We start from the raw sequence: 16,593 nt of genomic DNA, 5'->3' as shown, positions 1-16,593 counted from the left end.
TTTGTCCCACCGACTCTGCCAACATCTCTCCTCCAGCCGAGGAGCTCTCCCGTCTGCTCCAGAGTGTGGGCCACGTGTCCACTCATGGCAGCTCCCTCGCCTGCTGACCGCGGGCCTCCCGCCCGCTGTGCAGCCCAGCCCAGAAGCCTGCCTGGCCTGCTGGCCCTTGCTTGTGTCTAAGAGCTTATTACGGTATTTAAATCTGTACCACGCAGGATGGGAGCTGTGGCTGCCAGGCAGGTCTCGGCTGTGTCTGTCCTCTCTCAGAGACAGTGCAGAACAACTGGAGGGCAATGAATTCTAGTCCTATTTTATTACTGGTTCCCCTGAGGTATAGAACCTTGGGCATGGAGTCTAATCTCACCACTAAGTAAGGGGGATACGCCAAAAAATCACAAAAAAACACCATTTCCAAGGGCCCTTTCTGGCTCCGAGGCGCAAACTTCCAGATCCATCACGTTCTTACATAGATAGAATTTGCTTATGTTTTTATCTTCTTCGAAAGGACTTCAAGAGGCACCTACAGACTTCTCACTGGTCACCTAGACCCGTGGTCGGCAAACTGCGGCTCGCGAGCCACAGGCGGCTCTTCGGCCCCTTGAGTGTGGCTCTTCCATAAAATACCACGTGCGGGCGCGCACGTACAGTGCGAGTGAAACTTCGTGGCCCATGCGCGGAGGTCGGTTTTCGGCTCTCAAAAGAAATTCCAATCGTTGTACTGCTGATATGTGGCTCTGCTGACGAATGGGTTTGCCGACCACTGACCTAGACGAACATTTCGAAGTCCCGTCTGCAGCAGTCTGGGCAGGCGGTGCCTGGGCCATGTCAGTAACATGAAATCTCAATCACTCAGCCTGTCTCCCATTGCTGGAACATTTCTAGTGAACCAGAATATTTTCCCCCCTAAATAATGAGCCGAAACTTGCCTCCCTGCGACTGCTGCTTGTGGGATCGAGCTCTGCTTCCTGGGGCCGCGCGGGAACAAGCTGACCTTGTGAGTAACACACAGCCGGGACCTGTCTGGCAGTAACACCCCTTTCTTTTCTATTAGACTCCCTTCCACTCTGTCTGTCCCCAAACCCCCTCGGTTAGGGTCCCTTACCACATCTCCACAATGTGACACCGTCCTCCCCAGAACCCAAATTTGCTCAGGTCAAATACACATCGCGTTTGAAGCCAGGAACTTGCGAAGGCTGGCAAGTGACAGGCATTCGGATAATGGTATTTGATCTGCGCCATCCTATATAATAAAAGGCTAATATGCAAATCGACAGAACCGCGGAAAGACTGGTCACTATGACGTGCACTGACCACCAGGAGGCAGACGCTCAACGCAGGAGCTGCCCCCTGGTGGTCAGTGTGCTCCCCCGCTCAGCCAGACGCTGGGCTCACGCTGGCGAGCGCAGCTGCTCCCGCAGTGCTAAGGACCCCCCAGGGGATGTCCGACTGCTGGCGTGGGGAGCGGGCCCAAGCCAGCCGTCGGACATCCCCCAAGGGGTCCCGGACTGTGAGAGGGTACAGACCGGGCTGAGGGACCCCCCACACACACCCCAATGCACAAATGTTGTGCACTGGGCCTCTAGTATCATTATAAATGTGGTAAAACAAGTACAAGAAAAAGCCTAAAGTACTGCCTCCTAACCCACGAGGGATGTTTTAATGACCACCTGCATGCATATGACTTAGGTTAAGACTCGCTGAACTGTATGTAAAGGCCCTTTCCTCCCAGCCTATCTTCCTGTAAACCACAGAGGTGTTACTACTGCAGAGAGTGGGCCCCACCTGCAAATAAGGACAAAACAGCAGCAGAGAGATTTGGTCCAAGCATCCCATTTCTAGCCCTCTGTGATAAAGGGCCTTCCCTCCTCTGTGCTCCACCTGCACAGGGCCTGGGGGGAGAGTCCTGTCTCAAGACTGCCTGCTCTTATATTCTGACTGTGCTCTGAAAAGCTTGTTTTGAGGGTGGGAGGAGGGACGAGGGAGAAAGGGATTGAGAAATGTCATCTTCCTAGATGGCCAATCCAGAAGGTTTCTTCTCCCCCACCCCCCCACCCCTCTCTCACACACACAGGCCTTTGTTTTCTAATTTTCCCCGTGGCATATGCACCACACGTGAGCATCATTAACAGCACAAAGCTCAGGCTCCAGCCTGGTAAACTCAACTTTCCTTTTCCTTCCTTGCCAAGCTTCAGATGCTGACTTAGTAAATTCTAAAAGGTGTCCCCCAGGAACTTATCGCCCGGGTAAACCCTTCTCCACAGGGAGCCCCTCCCCAGGCACCTCCCTGAGACCACACAGGCCGTGTGAGCAGCAGATCTGAAACTCACCGCCCGCACACAGTCCAGGTGGCCCGGGCGGACCTGGATTGGCAGCCGTCTCCGGAGCAGTCTTGCTGTTCATTCATTTTCAGAGCAACGGCTTCCCAGCGAAAAGACCCGAAGGTGGGAACTCGCACACAGCTGAAAACAGCCTCACCGTTGGCTCACACAGGGCTTAGTACTTTAGACGAGGGGGCTCGCATCCAAACAGCCAGCCCTCGTCTTCCAGAACCTTCCACTACCTCCAGAGGTCAGGCTCACAAGTTCTCTTCATCGTCCCCGTCTGGCAGGCTGGTCCTGGGAGTGCCCCCCTCAGTCTATGCCATTTCCTGCTCCCTCCTCCCCGCTGAGCCCAGACAGCAGCTCCTCCTCAGGGAGGACAGGGGCCTCAGCCAGAGGGGTTCACTGAGATCCACCCTAAAGCGATGGCCTGGGTCTCCTGACTTTGCCAAGCAGTAACCATGATCAGTCCTTCAAGGAGAAACATTTCAAGGCGTCCTCCTTTTATCAAACATGGAGAGAGGCTCCCGGCCGGTGTGGCTCAGTGGTTCAGCATCGACCTTTGAACCAGGAGGTCACGGTTTGATTCCTGGCCCATGGCACACGAGTGGGTTGCGGGCTCGATCCCCAGTGGGGGCGCGTGCAGGAGGCAGCCAGTCAGTGATTCTCTCTCATCGTTGATGCTTCTGTCTTTCTCTCCCTCTCCCTTCCTCTCTGAAATCAATTGAAAAAATATATTTTAAAAAAATGGAGAGAGGTGAAGGGTTTGAGAAGTACGACTCGGCAGTGATAGGGCAGTCACAGGATGTAAAGCACAGCCGAGGGAGTGTAGTCAGTAACACCAGTAACTGTGGGTGCGCCAGGCGGGCACTGAAAACACGGGGGGAGCACTCCGTAAAGCAGGTGAATGTCGAACCGCTGTGCGGTGCACCTGGAACTAACACACAATAACCCCGAGTGTAAACCGCAGCTGAAAAACAAAACATGCGGGGAAAGGGGAGCTTTCCTTACGTGACAGAGCGATGGAGGGAGGAGATTAAAGCCTCCACCCGGCCCGACGGGCAGGCTGACGTTCAGCGCCCTGGAGACGCACAGACCCGAGGCGTCAGTGCCTTTCACGTCAGAGTAACACGCTTCCCACGGGCTGCTCGGAATGCCACGTCTGTGGGCCCAGAATCGAGATGGACATGGAGCCAGGCCTCCTGGCGATTAGCCTGGAGCCAAACCTCACCGATAAGACTCGCCAATCCGTAGCCTAAGCAAGTCCTGATAGTACTTCCCCAAGGAGCGGGAGGAGCCTCCTTACCCAGCGTGGCACGTAACTAAAGACTCCTGTCGGCTGACGGCTAGTGCGCCCCGGGACGCTGCCGCGGCCACCCGCCAGTGACCACGCCCCCCGTTCAGCTGCCCATCACCTTCCCCAGACAGGGCCAGCGACAAAGAGGATCAGGGACCCAGATGCAAGTCAACGCTTTGCTTTAAAACTAGGACACACAACAATGATGATGATAAAATGTTAAACAAAATGAAGTTCTGTCTCCCACAGACAGGACGGCTGTGACCGTGGCATGTGGCATGGAGACAGGCAGCAAGTGAGCTTTGCCAGACACGAAGGCACCAGGAAGGGGAGAGAAGTGAAAAATCAACGGTTACCTCTCTCTGCATCCGGGAAGGCATGAGGGAACAGAGCAGAAAACAGCACGTTAGCATTCACACGGCATCCGGCAAATACGAGTAAAACCAGCCCGTTGACAGCAGCTCGGAGCACTGCCATCCCATCTTATTCCCCAACTCGGCTGCAATGAAGAACCCTTCGGTGCTTATTTTAGCTGAACTCTTACACCGAAGTGCGTATTTTGAGCCACGTTTACCACGAAGCCAAGAGAACCAGCTGAGTTTACAAGGCAACATATCAGCCGGGGGAGGTAATCGAGCTTAAAATATCCCCGTCCAATACAGGAAACTGTTTGCAGTCAACACAGGCCGGGCACGCAGCCCCGTGTTCCAGCTCCACCTGCTCCCAATAAAAACCACGTGGGAACAACGACATGGACACGGCCGTGCCGGTTTTACCAACATGCCTGACATTCTATTAATAGAGCTGCAACGTTATAATCGAGGGACTCTCACTGAAGTGGCTCCGGAGAGGGCCGCAGGACACGGGGGCGGAGACAGGGCAGGGCAGGGCAGGGCAGGGCAGGGCAGAGGTGGGAAGGGGGCGGGCCAGTGAGTGAAAGCGGAAAGGGTGAGGACAGGGGGATGAGCCGGGGAAGCAGAGAAACGCTGGGAGCAATGGGAGGTCTGCGGCTGAACACTTTACGTTCCATCCCCGGAGCCGCCCGGAGCCCCTTAAACTCCTGACCGAGTGCTCACCGCCCCCTTCTGCTCGTGTCACAGCCGCTGAAAGCGTGTGAGAGCAGAGCCCCACGTCGGTCACATGTGTGCATTCAACACGGAGCAACGGGACGGCAGAGGCGGGGGCGCCCGTCACATGGGGGCAAGGAAGAAACCCGCTTTCTCAGGCGCCCCGTGGCCAGGGTCACGGAGCAGCGAGCGGGACCCTGCAGATATGACAGCTAAATGTGTGATGTGAAACGCAAGCTCACCGGACAGGGAGCCACAGTCATTACGTGGAGCGGCACGTCCTGACAGGGCCTCACCACGGCGCACTAAGAGGAGAAACCAAACAGGCAGACGGTCCCCGTCGCCGATATCCGGTCTCGTATGAAAAGCAACAGAGTTCGAGTGTGTGTTGTGATGCACACACAGCAGGAAGTCTAGAACAACATCACACCCAGACTGTCGGCGGGAGGAGGGACCTGTGGCCCTCTCCGTGGACTGGCCAGGTACCACGGACCACGGGACGCGGGGGAGTCACCTCCCGCCCGTGTCCCTCTGCTCTGCCTTCGACCCACTACCAAAGTTAGTCTTTGGAGGCAAGCAGACCATTAGCAAAGGATCCAAAAGACCTGGACTCGAATCTAATGCTGAGTAAACATGAGAAGCTTACCCACTCCGAGTCCTGGGTTTCTCATCGCCGACTAGACGTTCAGTCAAGGAATTGCACAGAGCTCGGATTTTTATCAGAAACAGACCTGTGCACGGCTTGACTCTCACTACAAAGAATGAGCGGGTAGCCTTTCCTTGACTAGATTCTGACATCTACCCAACTGTTCTTAATTTGTTACTCTGCATAAAAAGCTTATGCCTAGTGAATGACAAAAAAAAACACAAACCACTGCTCAATAACCTTAAACCTAGAGACCTAAGAATACAACATGCTTCTTTGTGCATAATTATTATTGGAGCCTCGGTTATTTTAAATCAGACCCATTACTAGCATTCACTTAAAGAAATAACATCGCGATGTAGCCGCTGTGTTTTTTTTCCATTAGGGCCGAACGTGGAAAAAACGACACTACAAACTTTTTAACAAGGTTAATTGTGTTGGGGGTATTAGACACTGCCTGATTTAAGTGTCGAAGTGAAAACCGGCCATAAGCAGGGGCTTTAGAACGATCTCTGAAATGTCCTTTAAAAAATGCGGAAGAGTCACAGAGGCAGCGGCTCCAGCGATTTGACACCTTATAAATTTGCTGGGGGGAAACCATCAGCACCCAGGCCGGGCTTCTGCCTGACACACACCATCCTGAGAGCGGAGAAGGCTATATTTAGTCAGGCGCAAGCTCACTCCCTTCTCACTGTACACGACACACCAGCGGGGAGAACTAAACCCCAGAAATAATTCCACGCCAGCCGCACAGCCGGGGCTGCCTGATCAGCATGCTCGCAGGGGCTGTTTCTTGGGAAAATGAATGTGGGAGTAATTGGCATTGTTTTCATTAAAATAAGCCTGACATAACAGAACTACTTGGCATGTGTAACCGGGCATCCAAATGAGTAGGAAATTCCCCCCAAAGAAACAGCACACCAGAAGGACAGCGTCTGTTCTGGCTTTTTGGAAGACATTTCCGAACCCCTGGCCCGGCCACCTGTTTCTCATGCAGCATACAACCACACACGCTGAGCCCGGAGAGGAGACCCGCCAGTGTACTTCTCCCTCCATTTTCACAGGACTCTCTGCTTCGGGCTACTGTTTGGTGCTTGTCTTTCATCACCGGGGGTCTTAGAGTACCAGCACAGGCCAGCATCCTCCACGTGACAACGAAGCTAAAACTATAAAACTGTCATGAAAACTCCCATGCCACCTGCTGTACCTGAACCTGTTTATTTCTGCCTCCCACCCCCCCCCCCCCAAGCTTCAAGTGTTTGTGTTTTTTTGTCCCTGACGTTGATTAGCTATTCGCCCTTGGACAAGGCCCTTGGCCTCTGTGTTCCTCAGTTTCCTCATCTGTAAAATGGGAATAACACTGGTACTAAGAGTGCTGTAAGGATTACTCTTTAATCTGCGTAAGGCTCGCACAGCCTGATGGTGTGCACAGTGTGCACCTGATGTGCGTGCTGACCCGTGTGGTAACTAACTAGGGGGTGAAGAGGGAGGGATGCCAACAGGAAGGTTCCTTCCTAACCTGTTTTGGATCCTGGGACCTTTTGGAATCTGATAAAAACGCTCCAGAAAGAAATGTGCGCTGACCCACAGTTTTATGCACACTCTTAGGTGGGTGGGGCCAAGGTCCAATAATCCCTGAAACTCACTCACAGACCCCTTTAGTATCCACGCCCGGCAGGGGAAAGTCCTCTGACCTAACCGGAATGCGGGTTTTATGCAAATTTACCATCTGGTGTGTGGTGAGTTACAGGAAAATTAAGCTCAGGGAAAAGGTTCCGTCCTTCCCAGGACCCCGTGGCTGCAGCAGAAACACCATCTCTGACCAAGGGTGCCCCGTTCTCTCCCACCTCCCTGCTCCGGCCCAGCACAGGACAGCCTGTACCTGGAAGAGGAATTCCAGCTTCAATGGGACTGGCTGTGAAGCTGAGGCCTTAAAGTGGTGCAAGGTTATTGAAATGCAAGGCACATCCTTCTAAACAAAGGGCTTTCTCATGCCACTGGAGAGAAGACACAATAGTTACCACTCAGCTCACTAATGAGGGAAAAAAACATATTTGAGAGGCAACAGGAAGTGAGTATTTTTTAAAAATCCATCTTTCAAGAGAGCACAAATGAACAAGTGTCTGCTCTCATCTGTTTTGTATTACAGTGAAAAAAACAAAAAACAATCTCACTTATCAGCCGAAACCGGTTTGGCTCAGTGAATAGAGCGTCGGCCTTCGGACTCAAGGGTCCCAGGTTTGATTCCGGTCAAGGGCATGTACCTTGGTTGCGGGCACATACCCAGTAGGGGGTGTGCAAGAGGCAGTTGACCGATGTTTCTCTCTCATCGATGTTTCTAACTCTCTATCCCTCTCTCTTTCTCTCTGTAAAAAATCAATAAAATATATTTAAAAAAACAAACAAACAAACAAAAAAAACAATCTCACTTATCTGAATATCTGAGCAAAAGAATACAAGCACGACTTACATTTAGTTCTCCAGTGAGAAGTAACTCACAGAGTGTTACAATTCCATGGTATAAAATTTAGGGCATAATCAAAAGATAAAAACGATGTACATTATACCTGAATTATGAAGCCATGGGCTGGATTCCTTCCTGAAAGTTGAAATGGTAAAACAAAAACAAAAGCTACTGGATGCCCAGGAGGCTCCTCTCTGACAAGGTGTGACTATTGACAGGCTTTGACACAGAGAGGGAAAAGGTTAGCTCTTCACGCGGGGAAAGTGAATTCCATCAATAAAGGCCACGAGGGCACAGACCACGGGCAAGGTACAAACAAAACTGCTGGCTAAAACCGCGGTGAGCCTGAGGATGAATTCCCTTACCCAGCCATAGCAGAGGGCTTCTTGTGGGCAAGGCACCTTCTTATACCAGTTCCTAAACTGTCCTAAATTTTTAAGAGGATTTAGGGCTATCACGATATGGCCAATCCCATTTCTCTGTGCAGACAGAAGGCACACTAGTGTCGATGACACAAAAAGCCACGGCACTGGGCCTTCATTTAAATTTTGTCAATGTCCATCCAGATAACATTATTCCTGCCTCGAGGCCCGGTGCACGAAAACCGTGCACGGGTAGGGTCCCTAGGTCTGGCTGGTGATCAGGACCGATCTGTGGGGCGATCGGGGCCCCCACTCACACCTGCCTTGGCCTGGCACCGCCTGCTCACCTGCTCCACCATCCCGCCACCGTCCCGCTCTCATCGGGGCCCATTGGGGCCAGCAGCACCTCCACTGCCGCCCACGGCCAGCGCCACCCCCTGGTGGTCAGCGCACACCTAACTCCGGGTTGGGTGAACTCCCGCCCATGGGGACAATTTGCATATTAGTCTTTTATTATATAGGATGTTTGATAGGACAAGGGTCTCAAGATCTGGGTGGTTCTTACTAAACGCTATTATTGCTAAATGTGAAAATGTAGTACCATATTTTTGCAAGAGGCAGCTGCAAGTGGATGGGCTTGACCTGAATTGCAACCAGAACTGCAAATGGATTAAGTGCAGCCAACTGCAAAGAAGAAATTAACATGCAATTAACCAAACAGTATACATAAGAAATGGCTAAGCCTCCCTCCAGGGGGAGAAAGGACTGTGGACATGAGTCCCCTGTCTCCTTTACTTGTTGCAAGTAAACAAAACTACCTAACAATCACACAACCACGTCTAGTTTTTTAATAGAACACCCCAAGCACCAAACCCTTTGATTTTGGTAACACTGACCCTCTATAAACTCAATAATACCTAAACAAAAAGAGGCAGCCACACGAGGATGACTGATGGCTAATAACAAAATAGCAACAGCCGCTCCCCTTTATGGAGCCTGCCACCAGCCAGGCTGTCTTGGGTGTGCGTTATATGGCCACGCCTCACAATAACCCTGCAGAGGAAGCATTTCACGACGCTCATTTTACAAACAAGGAATCGAAAATCCATGGAATTGAAGTGAACTTGCTCGAACCCCCACAGCTAGAAAGTGGTGGATCCGTAAGTGGAACACAGGTCTGCCCGGCCAGTCTCCTCTCCTTTGTTTTTGGGGCACCTGGCCACCTAAGCCCGCCTCCCTCTCCATTAATGGGCTCCTCAGAACCCCACCTTTGGATGAGGAGAGGTGGCCTCTGCTTGTGTCTCTCTCCTGATTGGATTCTTGGTTCCATCACTGCTGGGCCTGGTGACAAAAATTAAGTGCTATGTTTGGTCTGAATCCTTCTGTTCTCCAACTGGTACACAGGCCTGTCTCTGCCCTAGAGCCATTGTGCTCTCTATTCCTGCTGCCTGGGTCACATTTCCTCATGTCTTCCATGGAGGACTCCTCCCCCGCATCACCTCCAGTCACTGCCGACACTCACAGCCATCTAAAGCTACCCTGCTTATTTGTTTATTGTCTGTCCTTCCTTCCTTCTCCCTGTGAACCTCAATAAAGAAGACCCCTACCAAGAAAGGCTTGTGGCCGAAACCGGTTTGGCTCAGTGGATAGAGCGTCGGTCTGCGGACTGAAAGGTCCCAGGTTCGATTCCGGTCAAGGGCATGTACATTGGTTGCGGGCATGTTCCCAGTGGGGGATGTGCACGAGGCAGCTGGTCGATGTTTCTCTCTCATCGATGTTTCTAGCTCTCTATCCCTCTCCCTTCCTCTCTATAAAAAATCAATAAAAAAAAAAAAAAAAAAAAAAAGAAAGGCTTGTGGTGGTTAATTGCACTCAAATTTAAAAAAACACAGAGCCTAGCAGCCATTTCTACACAGGGGCCTCTCACACAAACTGTACTTCAGGGAAAGCCTGCCTATGCTGTTTTCCTGCCACCGGAGTCAGCCCTTGGAGAGGAGTTCCTGGAGTCCTGTTTCAACCAATAGGACTGAGGCTTTTCCCATTCAACTGGAGCTGTGCAGCACCAACCAATCAGAGCAGCTCCATTCTGACCAATCAGGAAAGTGCCTTTTGGCTCAATCAAACGGTGAAGATTTGGAGTCCTCATTTGCATGACCAGGGGCAGGGGCTTGTGCTTATATAAGCCAGCTCCCCGCTGGCTTGGGGAGCTCACTTTCCCCATGGAAGGCTGAAGACTGCGTAGTCCCGGCTGAGCTGAAACACCGAAGATGTCTCACACTGGCCAAAGCAGGCTGGCCCTGGGGCTGGCCTCACAGCTATGCTGTAGCACAACGGAGCTGTTTTGCACTGAATAAAGTTTCCTTCTTCACCGCACCCCAAATTGGGGATTTCTGTTGGCACTGAATTGGTGCCAATGACCATTGGTGGATGATTCCCACGGTGTTGTCCAATCACCACCACCTGGCGCATAATATGTAGTCAGTAAGTATTTTTGAACGACTGAATAAATAACTAAAAAGGGTAAACGAAGGACTTTTCTCCTTATACCTGGTTAGGTTGGTAAGAACCTAAGGGAACGATGCCGTGAATAAAAGGGAGTTGGCTGGATTTTTATCTCCCGTTACTATTTATCACAGACGTCACTTTAAAAACGATGTTAGTTCATATTCCATTTTCATGTCATCTGAAACAAAGTTAATAAAACATATTTCACCTGAATGGGCAGGAGGCGAGTTCTGAAAAGATTAATCTCTTGTGACTATTTGAAAGCAAAGCAAATCTATACTCTGATCACCTCCAGCAGGAACAGCCATCTTGTTTCCAGAGCCCCTAACTAGATTCCTTCTTCAGAACATCTGTCTAAATGAAAAACGGCGCTTCTGCTTCTGAGGAAATCAATATATAAATTCCCCCTGTACACTGATTTCTATCAAGATTTACTGACTCCCTAGATAATTTTCCTAATAATTGTACCGGAAGAGAAATAAACCTTTGTGTATCATTTAGGGAAAAGAACCCAGACAATGCATTCCCATACAGGCTGAGGCAGAGAAGTTGGGAGAGCTGCACGAGAGGACCCCCACTTCCTCACCCCCCTACCCCATCCCCCCAGCCCAAGGCCCTGAACTACCTTAGCAGGAGTTAGCTTCTTGATACAGGCTGAAAGAATACACCTTTCTTATTCAGAAAGGTTACTTTTTAAAAAATACATATTTTAATTGATTTTTAGAGCGAGGAAGGGAGAGGGATAGAGAGATAGAAATATGAATGAGAGAGAAACATCCATCGGCTGCCTCCTGCACGCCCCCTACTGGGCATTGAGCCAATAACCTGGACATGTGCCCTGACAGGGAATCAGACTGTGAACTCTTGGTTCATGGGCCAAGGCTCAACCACTGAGCGACACAGGCTGGGCAATAAGGTTACATTTTATATGCAGCTAGTCTCCTTGTTTCAGCACCTTTTTTTCTTTTCTATCAAATATGATCCTACCTAATAAAAAGGCAATATGCAAATTGACCGTACCATCGACACACCCACAAGCCACACCCACCAGCCAATCAGAGCAAGTATGCAAATTAACCCAACCAAGATGGCTACAGCCACAGAGAGCAAGGTTTCCCAGGTAACATAGCAAGCCAAGCTTTCCGCGAGCTGTTGCAGGCCTAAGCCTCCACTCAAGCTACAAAGTTTCAATTATAGAAGGTAAACAAATTCAAACAGAAATGGCGGCAGCCACGGAGCTGGAGAGAGCAAGCCAGGGTTGCCGGCGGCAACAGGGGAAGCAAAGCTTTCTGCACAACCTGTCCGGACCCAGCCTCTGCTTAAGGCTACAAAGTTTCAATTATAGAGGTGAATTAACTGCCACAGAAATGGCTGCCGGCCACGGAGGGAGCAGCAGGCTTGGCTCCGCTCCAGGCTACAAAGTTTCAATTGTAGAAGGAAAATAAATTCCAGATACCAGGGCCTCCACTTGGGTTGCCAGGGGGCGTGGCTGGCCTACAAACCACCATAGGCCCCTCGCTCAGGCCGCCCCATGCCCCAAGGGAACCCCCACCTGATCTGGGACACCCTTCAGGGCAAACCAGCTGGCCCCCACTCCTGCACCAGGCCTCTATCTTATCTGATAAATGAGTAATATGCAGATTGACCATCACTCCAACACACAATATGTCTGCCCCATGTGGTCAAAGATCCTGCCCCCATGTGGACACAAGATGGCCACCACAAGATGGCCAGCAGGAGAGGGCAGTTGGGAGGCACCCGGTCTGCAAGGGAGGGCAGTTGAGAGGGACCAGGCTTGCAAGGGAGGGCAGTTGGAGGTGATCAACCCTGCAGGAGAGGGCAGTTAGGGGTGACCAGGCCGGCAGAGGAGGGAAGTTGGGGGCAAACAGGCTGGCAGGGGAGCAGTTAACCTTTTGCACTCGGATGTCGAGTGTGACTCGACACGGTTAGCATTAGAATAAAGGAATCGAGAAAAAAGCAAGCGAGTGCAAAGGGTTAAGCATCAACCAGGCTGGCAGCGGAGTGGTTAGGGGGTGATTAGGCTGGCAGGCAGAAGCGGTTAGGGGCAATCAGGAAGGCAGGCAGGCAAGCAGTTGGAAGCCAGCAGTCCTGGATTGTGAGAGGGATGTCCGACTGCCTGTTTAGGCCCACCGGGATCGGGCCTAAACAGGCAGTAGGACATCCCTTGAGGGGTCCCAGACTGGAGAGGGTACAGGCTGGGCTGAGGGACAACCCCCCTCCGTGCACGAATTTCGTGCACCAGGCTTCTAGTAACACTAAAAAACAAAACCCACAATTCCATGACAGGAGTGTCCTGCTTTTACTGAGTTTACCTTCCTTTTATTGTCCATATTTTTTTACTTTACTTTTTTTTATTGTTTAAAGTATTACATATAGTAGTACATATATATCCTTTTTTTTTCCCCATTGACCTTCCCCCAGCCTCCCCTACCCCCTGTCGCATGCCCTCATCCCACCCCCCCGCAGTGTCTTGTGTCCATGTTTGTTAGTATTTGACAAACAAACATACCATCTCCAAGAAGCTCAAGTGTGGGCTTGGGATGTTTGAATATTGGTTTATAACAGCCCACCCTTCTCCAGGAAGTCTCACGTCTGGTTTTCAGAACACCACAAAGCCGGCCAAAAGGTGACCGAGACTTCTTACTGCCAAAGGACAAGGTCCCTATTTCAGTTGTCACTGTAAGTTCCATTCAAGTCCTTTAAATCAGGGGCTGCAAACTATGGTCCCTGGGTCACAAACCACCTACCCCCTGCCTGTTTTTATAAACAAGATGTCACTGAAACACAGCCGCACCCTTCTACCCACTATTTTCCGTGGCTGCTTTTGTGCTACATTGACAGAGCTGAGTAGTTGCAACAGAGACCATCCAGCCCCAAAGCCCCAAATATTTAAAATCTGGGCTTTTTCAGAAAAGGTGGGGAACCCTGCTTAGATGACACCCTGACTCAGGCGTGCAACATACAATGTGGACAAAAACTGAGATTAGGACCAGTAATGAAAACGCAAGGCCCCATGTGGAAAAATTATTAAGGATTTCAAGATGGTAACGCAGAGCATTAAAACGAGTTTGCGTCACACCTGTGCGACTAGCTGAAAAGCTGGAATGATCCTTGTTATAGGGGACAAACTCCGGGGCCAGCGAGAAGCTATCCCACCCAGATGCAGGAGTAGGTCCCTTCCAATTTGTATCTTCTTTAGAACCGAAGAAACCTTCCACTCAACTGACATTTTACATGGACATCCAACACGAGAACCAGAATTCATATAGAGCTCTGCCCCCGTTCACTTATTTCACGAAGGTCACTAGCAGGCTGTGACTGTTCTTAGAATGCTTAAGGGGGCCAAAGGGAGAAAAATGAAAAACCAAACACACTGGACTACTGGAAAACAGCATTTTCATGTAACCTGGCAAACAGATGCATGCTTTGACATGACAGAATCAGGCCAAATCAGCCCCAATTGTCAACTGTGCTCTCAGCTGCTTCTCCTCTACCATAATTATTTTAACTGTCATAATTTATTCATCCCCAGAAAAACTCGCATGTGCTAGGGCAGTGGTCGGAAAACTCATTAGTCAACAGAGCCAAATATCAACAGTACGACTGAAATTTCTTTTGAGAGCCAAATTTTTTACACTTAAACTTCTTCTAATGCCACTTCTTCAAAATAGACTCGCCCAGGCCGTGGTATTTTGTGGAAGAGCCACACTCAAGGGGCCAAAGAGCCACATGTGGCTCGAGAGACGCAGTTTGCCGACCACGGTTCTAAGGTAACCAGTCCAGGCTTTCGGATCAGGAGGCCTGGCAGCCCCAGTCACTTCTGCCCCTTCTCCTCTGCGTAAGGAATATTTTCTGCATATCTACACTAATAAAAGAGAGATGCAAATTGACCGTACCTTCACGACGCCCACCAGCCAATCAGGAGTATGCAAATTAACCCAACAAAGAGGGTGGGTTAATTTGCATATGCAGGCACCGAGCGTCGTCACAGGTGTTCTTCACCACCCCAGCCGCTCCGGGCCTCTGGGCAGCGTGGGAAGGCCGAAAGGCAGCTCCTGGCCAGAGCAATAAAGGGGCTCTGGCCGGAGCGAAGGCGGTTGCCGGCAGCCAGGGGAAGGAAGGCCCATTCTTGCACGAATCTTTGTGCATCGGGCCTCTAGTATATACAGTATATATACACATATATATATGAAATATTTTTCAATTTTTTTTTCAAAACCAAACTCAAGCTGGTTCCGAACCAAAGTTCCCTGACCTTTGTAATCATTCAAGTGCACAAATCTGAAGATTGGCACCAAAAATCCTATCAGAACCCAAATATTTCATTTCTCTACTTTCAGATACAAGGAAATGGGTTTTCTAGCTCACAAAGTGCTCAGTGCATTTCCAGCAAAGCTACTAAGAAATTTTAGTGCATGGGATGATGCTCAATCAACTAAGCCATACCAGCCAGGGCTACTTCTTCTGATTTTAAACACATATGGAACAAGTTTTATTTATGACAGAGTATTGGTTACTGGAACCACGTAGGACGCTGCATGTGAAATAACTTCAAATGCAATTGTCAATGGTTTCTTAAGAGCAAAGGTAAGAGTTATTTTGCATAGATTAAAGCTTAAACCTATCTTCTTTCCTACTCTGATCCTTTAGTTTTATGACAGAACAAAGAAAATGCTCCAAGGTCTAATAATCAGGTGAGATAGTCCAGGGTGAAAACATCTTAGAAAAATGGCCAAATGCATAGCATCCACTGGCTATGTCCACTCATCCACAGTGGAGAATAAAACAAAACTAAGTCAAGGTCTCGATACAAATTTGTCCTTATACAGTCATTATTCCTATTAATATGCATTTCTAACAGAGATAAACAATAAATCTGAAATTCCAGGTGTGGTCCTAATTTATTCCACTTCCTGCATCTTCTACACCCAATCCTGCCAGTTCAGTCTCCACACTTGCTCCCCTTCATCCCCTCTGCCATGGCTTTGATCTTCCCTGGACCAGGACTTGCTAACTGGCCCCCCAGCTTTCACCTCTGCCCCTGACATCCATTCCCCTTAACAGCATTCATTGAGATCTTTTTAATGAAATAAATCAGATCATGACACGGCCCTGGTTACCACCCTTCAAAGGCCCCCATGGCATTAACAAGAAAACCCAAACCTTGAACCACAGACAAAAAGTAGGATCTTGTCCCCACCCACCTCTCCCATCCCGGAGCACACCACTGGCCTCCTCCCTCCTGCTCAACCACGCTGGCCTCCTTTCAGAGCCGTGAACACGCTAAGTGCCCCTCTTCCTCAGACCTTCCTACTTGCTCCCCACATGCCTGGCTTCTTCTCAACCTTCAAGCTCAGCTCAAATGTCCCCTCCTAGGACAGGTTGCCTCTTGGTGGGCCCTGTACCCAGAGCTACTTTCTGTTGCATTGTGCTATTGCGTGTCTTCATGGCATATATCCTAATCTATACCATCTTGCTTCTGAATTGTTATTTTGGCTTATCTCCTGCCTCTTTGAATCTTGCCTGCCTCCTTCCCTCACATACCTCACAAGATGCCTGACATACAGATGTCCCATATCTGCTGAACAGCTAATTAACCTGTCAAGTACATGTAATGGCCATAGTGAAACCCTATAAATAGAAAATAAAATATTTTATTTATATTCGTTCATCTGCCCATTCAACCATTCAGTTATTTATGCCAGGTAGTATGTTAGGACCAGAAAAGTCTAAAAAGGTCTAAGAATTTCTAAAAAATGTTATATTCATAAGTGTTTAAAATAGGCACTTAGAAAAAAACCAACAAGTTACACTACTATTTAGTATGTTTTCATGTGACGCGAGGGATTTGTAGAGAAGTCTGAGAGAGCATAAACTGGGTTTTCCCACTTGTATCCCAGGTCTCTAAACCCA

At 49.8% G+C, this 16,593-nt stretch overlaps 1 protein-coding gene across 3 annotated transcripts in view; it reads right to left on the bottom strand.

Annotated features, from left to right (window-relative positions):
• Positions 1–16,593, bottom strand: part of APBB2 (amyloid beta precursor protein binding family B member 2) — a 339,921-nt gene that overhangs the window by 14,431 nt on the left and 308,897 nt on the right. Inside the window, exon 1 of one of the 3 annotated variants that reach the window (XM_054729388.1) lies at positions 3,972–3,991. The exons of the other annotated variants lie outside the window; for them this stretch is intronic. The gene's annotated coding sequence lies outside the window, so the exon portion shown is untranslated. Of the gene's footprint in view, positions 1–3,971; positions 3,992–16,593 lie in introns of those variants that run through there. 3 annotated transcript variants of the gene reach the window in all.

The sequence above is a fragment of the Eptesicus fuscus genome, chromosome 2 (genome assembly GCF_027574615.1).
Source record: "Eptesicus fuscus isolate TK198812 chromosome 2, DD_ASM_mEF_20220401, whole genome shotgun sequence".
Taxonomy (NCBI): domain Eukaryota; kingdom Metazoa; phylum Chordata; class Mammalia; order Chiroptera; family Vespertilionidae; genus Eptesicus; species Eptesicus fuscus.
This window is presented reverse-complemented; position numbering and strand designations above follow the sequence as displayed.